Source organism: Elephas maximus, chromosome 1 (genome assembly GCF_024166365.1).
Source record: "Elephas maximus indicus isolate mEleMax1 chromosome 1, mEleMax1 primary haplotype, whole genome shotgun sequence".
Taxonomy (NCBI): domain Eukaryota; kingdom Metazoa; phylum Chordata; class Mammalia; order Proboscidea; family Elephantidae; genus Elephas; species Elephas maximus.
Window position 1 is genome coordinate 78,698,096 of NC_064819.1, and position 9,064 is coordinate 78,707,159.

The following is a 9,064-nucleotide window of genomic DNA, read 5'->3' on the forward strand; positions in this document are numbered from 1 at the left end:
GTGGCTTTTAACAAATGCATAATAATGTCCTGCATCCACCATATACAGTATCATGCAGAGTAGTTTCACTGCCCTAAAAATGCCTGTGTTGCACCTATTCATCCCTCTCCCCCCGCCCAAAAAAAAAAAAAAAAAAAACCCATTGCCATTGGGTTGATTCCAATTCACAGCAACCCTATAGGGCAGAGTAGAACTGCCCTATAGAGTTTGCAAGAAGCACCTGGTAGATTATGAACTGTCAACCTCTTGGTTAGCAGCCATAGCTCTTAACCAGTGCACCACATAGGCCCCTGGTGGATGTGAACTGCCAACCTCTTGGTTAGCAGCAATACCTCTTAACCACTGCTCCATGTAGGCCCCTGGGAAACACTGGTCTTTGTACTAAGTCAATAATTTTGCCTTTTCTAGAATGTCACGTTATTGGAATCACACGGTATGTAGCTTTTTCAGATTGGCTTCTTTCATTTAGCAATAGGCTTTAGAGGTTCCTCCATATCTTTTCGTGGCTTGACAAGTCATTTCTTTTCCTTGCTAAATAACATGCCACTGTATGAACGTACCACAGTTTATTTATCCATTCACCTATTTGAAGGACATCTTGATTGCTTCCAGTTTTTGGCAATTATGAGTAAGGCGGCTATAAACATTTTTATACAGGTTTTTGTGTGTGCATAAATTTTCAACTCATTCTGGTAAATACCAAGGAATGTGATTACTGGGTCATATGATAAGCTTATGTTCAGCTTTGCAAGAGATTGGCAAACTGCCAAAGTGCCTCTACCATTTTTCATTCCCACCAATAATAAATGAGAGTGCCAGTTATACATGTTATAGATAATAGTACACTTATAAACTATATGAAACAACTGCAGAAATTTGATCAATGACTGGATACTTGACCTCATTGTTTTTAAATGTGATAATGATATTGTGATAATGCTTTTAAAGTGTCTTTATATTTTAGAGATGCATACTTAAATATTAGTGTTGTGCCAGGTTATATTGGAGCCTGAAGCAAAAGGGAAAATCAGTGATACTGATCCTGTTTGTATTTAAAATTTGATAGTTCGTTCATCATGAATTTTTGCATTAATTTTGATTCTTAAAATTGCATTAAAATATTATTTGTTTAGGTTACTAAGTTTTTTGACGGTTCCCTAAATTTAGCGCTCGAGGCTGATACCTCACTCTCCTCACTCTAATCCCGGCTGTGTTAAATTTATGGATGACATGACATGTCTGAGATTTGCTTCAAACAAAAGGGAGGAGGGGGTGGGAGTGGGTTATAGATTAATAAAATTGGCCATAAGTTGCTGATAGTTGAAGGTGCGAACTATGTACGTCAGATTCATTACACTATTCTACCTTTGTATATGCATATACTTTTAAGTTTTTCCATACAATTTCTCTGGCAAACTTGAACCTTTCACCGCCCATTTCGGGGCAGGGAGAGACAAAGTCACAAGGCTCATTCCTAGAGTGATAGAACTAACCACAGAGATGAAGAAACCTCCGAGATTCCTAGAGTGAACCCGGAAATGACCCAAGGGCAGGTTACGCGTGCTGTCCTTTTATGGTCCCCCGGAGGCCTTGATATTTGTGGTCTTGTTTTTCCGGAAGTGGACACCTGAGATCTTGGGGACCAACTAGCCGAAGCTTCTGTGCCCCAGCAGGGCCGCCAGGAGCTTTGAGGCCTATTGGGAAGGGCCGGGCCTGGCAGCCTGACAAAGGTGGGACTTGGGGAAATGTCGAGAAACTTAGGTCTCGGACAGGAGTTGGCCCCCGTGGCCCACATTATTGCTCAGAAGAAGCCGATTGCAAAAATCGGGAGGTGACAGGCTGAGAGGAAGGCAAACAAGCGCTGTTGCTTCGCCTCCGCACGCCAACACAACCTACGGGGCTTCTGGTAGAGAACCAAGCCGACGACTCTGCAGAAACTCACCTGGCCCAGGAGCTGATGGCAATAACCTGGATACCACCCAACACGTAAGGTACATTGGGAAGCTCACTAGCCTTGTGGACGGTAATAAGTCACTGTTTAGGGGTGTGATTGTGAGGGATGGACGCATGCAGGGAGGGATTCAGGTTCTTGGGCTACAGGTGCTGGGGGAGTTTACCTGCCCTGGATACAAAATCTTGTGGAAGAGCATCACTAGAAGGCAGGTATGTCCTGACTGTGTTGGGTATACTGTTTGAGGATTCTGAGCATCAGGTGAATTTGGAATGTGTAATGTTGGGAGTGGGGTTGGTGTTTAGTATCAGACAATAGCAGTACATCTCAACAGCCTGGCTCTACCTTAGGACCACCTGGAGAGCTTTAATAAGTTCCTAGGTAATGCTAATGTGCAGCCAGTGATGATAACCACTGGGCTATAGTCAGATCCAAGAGACGCATTTCACCCTTATTGTCCAGAGCAGTAACCATTATTCTGACACTGCTCAGCCTTTCTTGTGTAACAGTGTCCTTGCATGGGGAAAGAATAGAGCACTCTTAGAACGTGAGGAGTGGGAGAAAACTTTTGTACAGCATCAGAGAATCCTTGCTAATGAGGGAGTTTGTCAGTATGACTAATTGGAAAGGTTTCTGACAGAAATTTTACTACTTTATACAAATACTAATTGGAAAAGTTTCTGACCAGAGGTTATATCTCACTTGACACTGTATTTAAGGAAACCATGTGTATTAATATTTAACATAGGGTTTTATGACAGCCCCAAATCAATTTGCCAACTGCTGCTCTGTTCTGATGGTTAAAGAGCAGAAGTTCCAAGAGTACAAACTGGATCAGTGGATTTACAAACTTCAAAAATTTTGTATTTCTTACCAAAGAGCCTGACTTTTGAATGTGGTCACTTACCTTTTCCAAATTTTCTTAAGCCATAAATAAGTTAAGGCTAATACAGAGTAAGGTAACTGGTACATCTGCTAATTGTGAATCAGGACATCTCAACTTTAAAAGAAAGCTTGAGCTTGAATTAGATATTAAAAGATACATTTCAGCAAAAAAGCTTGGGACAAAACTATGTTAAACATAGCACTGGTAGGACAAAACTACACTGAATTTTATTTAAAGGTTGACTTTTCTCATTGTTTAAAAAAGTGTCCTTCGTTTCTTATAAATCACTTGTTCTCTGCACATTGGCACATCCTCTTGATTGGTTTGTAAGTGGTATGGCTCTTTCTATCAAATTCAAACTCATCTACTTTAGGGAGGGAGCCTTTTAGCAAACGTTAACTTTCTAAAATTATTTTTCCCCAGTTTTAAACTGCCATTCTTAAATATCTGTACTCTTTTTCTATTTTAGTATTGTAAATTTCAGAACTCATTCCCTAACCTGATATATACACTTTTTGGCTAATATGTTAAAATTAGTAATTTTGATCTAGTGTTTTCAGAAACAAGATGAAATTCCAGATGAGCCTGGCAAGTATTTTTGTACCTAAGCCTTGCTTCTTTTGATTAAATGAAATAATATGTTGAGAAATGGAAATTCCTCAGTGTTTAGGTTATAATCCTAAATTAAGCAACTTATGAAATACTCAGAAAAGAAATAAATCTAGTTCTTGCCTCTTTTTTTAAACAGCCATCCAATTTCTCTGGTCCCAACCAAAACCAAACCCATTGCCGTCCAGTCAATTCTGACTCCTAGCGACCCTGTAGGACAGAGTAGAACTGCCCCATAGAGTTTGGAAGGAGTGCCTGGTGGATTTGAACTGCCAACCTTTTGGTTAGCAGCCATAGCTCTTACCCACTACACTACCAGGGTTTCCATTTCTCTGGTCAGAGAACCTAAATTTCTGACTTTGAATGCCAGGAGGAAATTCAGGAAAAAGAAACTTAATGCTCCTGACTCTCCTACTTTGTACAAACGAAACAGAAAGAAAATATACAAAGAAGCCTTTGAGAAGTATATGCTGTACTTGGGAAGTCACATTAGAACAAAACAAAAAACCCATAGGACTACTTATGAACAAGTATTCAAATAATATAAACACCATTTATATCCAGTTCAACAAAAAAAAAAAATAGAACCTTTTAAAAAGAGAAGAGACAGCAATTAAGAGGTTCCATGGCCTTAAGTTTTATGGTTTCATGTGGTGGCTGGGGTGGGAGGGCACCGGGAGTGAACATCCTTTTTATTAAAATATTCAGACCCCCCTCAAGTCAAGAAATGTGGGCTTGAGAGCTGTAGTTTTTAGACTTTTTAAGAAACTTATGCAAACTATGGACTGATTCCTCAGAAAAATACACATACAGTTGAAATTTTGCATGAGTTTCTGTATGTGCACCCTTGGGGCAGGTGCTATGTATTGTTTATCCAAAATACCTTTCTCCTTTGACTTCCTCCACCATGGTGGCTGGAGAGCCAAAAGTCCTTCCCTGTGACCTGGGTCTACCATTGGAATTCAAGTGAAAGTCACTGTGGGGCTTCTGGAAAGGTTTTCTTAAAGGGAGCGACTTGGCTGGCATGCCCCATCAACTCTTTACCCTGTCCTTCTTTGCCCTTTTCTCTTCCTTTCTGGAAAGCAGAGAAGATTCCTGGAGGAACAGCAGCTATTATGGGGCCGTAATGACGAAAGCCACAACCAAAGAAGATTGAGCAGGAAGACAAGAGGAGCCTGGGAACTTGATGACATTCTTGAACAGTGGTATCACCCCTGGATGATTTACCTCTGGACCTCTTGTCAAATAAGTTCTATTAACTCCTTTTTATTTAACCAACTGGAGTCAAATTTCCTGTTACAGAGAATCCAGTCCTACCTGATGATACTGATTAGTACATATTAGCACCTGTTGTGTGCCAGGTGCACTCTTAAACACTTCATTTACTGTTTTAATTCTCACAGTGACCTTTGAGATAGGCTGTTGATTCTCAAAGTGTGGTTTCAGGGTCAGCAGCATCTCCATCACCTGGAAAGTTCTTAGAAATGCAGATTTTGGGGCCTTAACCCTAAACCTACTACTGAATCAGAAATTCTGGGGGTGGGGACCCAGCAGTCTGTGTTTTAACAAGCCTTCCAGGCAATTCTGATGAGTGCTAAAGCTCGACAGTCACTGAGATAAGGCATTATTACTATTCCCATTTTATAAATAAGGAGACTGAGCTGGTGTTAAGTCACTTGCCCAATGTCATACAACTAGCAAGATGACTCCTAAGTCTGTGTCTCTAACCCCTACATTATACCCCTGAAGCCCATCACGTGTTAAGAATTCCTGAGTGAGTGTAGTGGTTTTCAAAATTTGAAAGCATTCTCCTATGAAAAATGGTATGCTTTTAAGATGATATCTAAGAATTTTACATCATAAGTTTAAACAGTTGTAAAGAATATGATTTCTAGTACATAGTAGATTGTGACATTTTAAAATGTGCTTTATAATTCTACATGTATTTAGTACAGTCTAAATACTATGCTGATTTAAATCTACTATCATCCATTTAAAAAATAAACAAGCTTTTCTTTAACATTAAAAGCTTTACATCTTTCCATAGAAGAATCCTGTTCAAAAGGGGAAAAATGTAGAAAAAAGCTTTTCTTTAACATTAAAAATTTTACATGTTTCTGTAGAAGAGCCCTGATCAAAAGAGGGAAAATGTGTACTCTAGGCTTTCTGGAGCTATGGAAGCTGGATGAACCTCTGAAACAATTGCCCTGGGATAATTTTTAAACCTTAAACTAAAAATATCCCCTGAAGTCATTTTAAAGCTGAGCAATAGTTTAGCTTAACTAGTAAAAAAGATCTGCCTTGAGCATTATGCTCTTTTAAGAACTATCTACATATATGGGATCAAATTGACAATAGTAACTCGAAAGATTAGATAGGAACCTCAGTGGTCAGTGAGTTTATGTTAATGAGGGAGGAACAACTCAGAAAAGGAGGGTGAGAATGGTTGCACAACTCGAAGAATGTAATCAGTGTCACTAAATTGTACATGTTGAAAAAGTTTTTTTTTTTTACATCCTTCACTTTTGTATGTGAACTCATAATTTCATTGCCCTACCCCACAGAAATATGTTCTATTGTAATGTGACTGTTTTTGATCCACCATATTGTACTTCTCTGCAACAAAAAGAAATTTTAAAAATTTTTTGTGATTATATAGTTTTAAGAGTTACCAATTTGTTTTGTGGATTAAGTTATTGAAATTTTTATTAGTATACGATCAGAAGGAATATATTTTGATAACTTATCAGATATGCAAAGTGAAATTGAATTACAAGTGCATCTCTTAATGATATGGATGGGCCTGAGATTTTTCTAATTAATTCATGTATCCATGGATGAATATTTCTTTTTGCTAGAATGAGGCATAGTTCAGCATTAACTCTGTATCTCTGTTTCATTTCACAGTATGAGGAGTTGTGTTCACATAAGTGAGTAGATAGGAATGAAGGAGTTTTGAAACAGGAATGCAATTTTAAGTTTTTGAGCTCCTCTATTGCATGCCAGAATCACATGATGATCTATCACTAGCAACTGGGTTAGGCCTGCCTTCATTTTTGTTGAAAGCAAATGTAATAGCCAGAAATGACCTGTCTTGCAAAAGGATTTTGTTACCCAGTCATTTAAGTCACTCACTTTCTCACTGACACTAATATTTCAGAGTTCTTTTGTTTGGTGCCTCGAGGAGGTCTTGCATCTTGGGGTAGTACAAAAGATAAGATAAAGGATGGTTGAAAGTTATGTCTTTTTTTTTTTCCTTAATGGGAGAAGGGCTGTGTTGAAAGGGTGGCGGGAAAGCAGAATCACCACCTTGATTGCAGCAAGTTCTTAGGCATATCCATGTGGAATTTGAAGATGGAAATAGATTCTCTTAAACTACTGTGCTCATGTATTTCCCATTGAAAACTAGAGGGTACTAAGAGGTACCTCTTAGAGTCACCATATTTACATTCTAGACCTATTTAAGCAAAGAGATTACTTAAGTTTAAATATCTCTGTATATTTGTACAGAGTATGGAGCTAAGCTGCAAAATACACATTCTTTGGGCTAAAAGATAGGCCATAGTCCTTGGAGTATATATTTGAGTACCTTGAGTCCTTTTAAACCTTTTAAGATATTTTCAGATAAATATCCAGTTATCCTGAATATCTTCTAAATCCAGTAGAATCTTTGTCCTGGTAGCAAAAGGCACAGCCAATTTCTTGAGTCTCAAGAGACTGATCATCATGCTACTTTAGGACTATTTGGCCCCAGTCCTAGGATAGAGTTTCTATGTACATTATGCTGAGGAAAGTGAATTTAGAATCACAAGTGTGTAGCCTGCTTCACTCTTTGCTAGTCCCACATTCCACTGGAATTTCTCCTTTGTTTGTACTGAGTCACTTTCCTTCTCATCCATAACCATGTTGATCCATTTTTTATAGTTAACTTGGCCAGTTGACAAGTTCTTGGAGTTAGACTTAGGTGTTCATGGTGAGCTCCACACTTTCATTCACACTATTAACGTAATTCTGTTGGCCTCTTCCTGAAAGTGCTGAGACAACCCTGAAAGTTTAACTAGTTCTGTGGTAAAGGAGATCTAGCTTGGGGAAATTTTAATTTTGAATATTAAATTAATGTTTTGTCATTTGTTGAGCACTGACTTGAATGATAGGCTCATTCATTCAATATTTACTGACAGTCATCTATATGCTGGACACTTACAGGATTGGGGAAACAGACAAGGTCCCTGCTCTCACAGAGCTTACAACCTAGTAGTAGGAGACAGACAAAAAAATACCTCTGGTAGATAAAAGCTATGAAGAAAAATCAGAGTACATGGACAGAGAGTGATGGAAAGAGGGTGCTATATTTTATAGGGGTGGAGACCAATGGTGCTACTTGCAGAAGGAATTGAATGTTAATTACTTATTACCCTTGCACAAAATTGCTATTGTGGTAGGATGGTGTGAGGTATGGCATCCTGTTGCAGTAAACAAGTTGGCCTTTAGTCCTGGTCTTCAGAGTTGGACCATCCTGAGGCCAAGAGTGGGGGCTGACTAGACCAAGAGGGACCACCTGAGGGCCCAATGCTGACTAAGCCTCGGGAGGCATATAATCCATCATGGCCAAGTGGTAAGGCCAATAAAGTACCTTGGAAGACTGAGGTTCAGTGGAGCGTCCTGGCTGTTGACAGGGAACATCTGTTCTTGGGAGGGTACACACGTCCCATGGGGACATGGAAGCTATGCACCGAGACCCCTCCTGGACCTCGCCATGTGTGTTTGTGTTCTTTCTTTTCTGCTAAAGATAGCCCTTTCCTCGGAGTTTGTGAGTTGTTCCAAACAAATTTTTTGACCTAAGAAACAGAAGGGGCCAGTACCTAGTCCCGGATGAATGGGGATGAGAGAGAGGGCTTCACTGGCAGTTGGGATCTGAACTGACCAGGAAAGGAAAGCTGAGAGTTCCACAGGATGCAGCTGGCATATGAAGTGGGATTTATCCACCGTATGTTTGGTATCAAAGGTTAATGGTCTCAGCCTTCCTGAACTCATTTCATACAATTGGAATGAAGAGGGGATCTTGAGCAGCCCTCTGACATTACAGATGGACAGTTAAGAGATACTACCCTTTCCTTGGCCTTGTATTTTTGAGGGCCTGAATTTGTGGCAAGCTCAGAAGTGAGGGTAGCCTAGGGACCCCTGAGTCTTGAATATAATTTGCCCAGAGGAGAGAGAAGCTGGCAGAGGGCATGGCCTATTATGTTATTATACTGTGTTTCTTCTGACATCAACTGCAAATGCAGTTCTTCTGACCCTAGAAGCCTAGAGTGAGGTCAGGTCTCAAAGTTAAATAGCCTGAGTCTTCAGATACTAGCTACAAGTTCAAAGATTCTCAGGACACTCACACTTCTGACCCTGCTGGCTACAAAATGGGAGTTCCCACTACTCCCTCAGGACCAAAACCAAAAAAACCAAACTTGTTGCCATTGAGCTGATTGTGGCTCATAGTCGTGATCCTATAGGAAAAAGGTAGGACTGTCCCATAGGGTTTCCAAGGAGTGGCTGGTGGATTTGAACAGCCAACCTTTTGATTGGCACCTGTAGCACTTAACCACTGTGCTGCCAAAACCAAAACC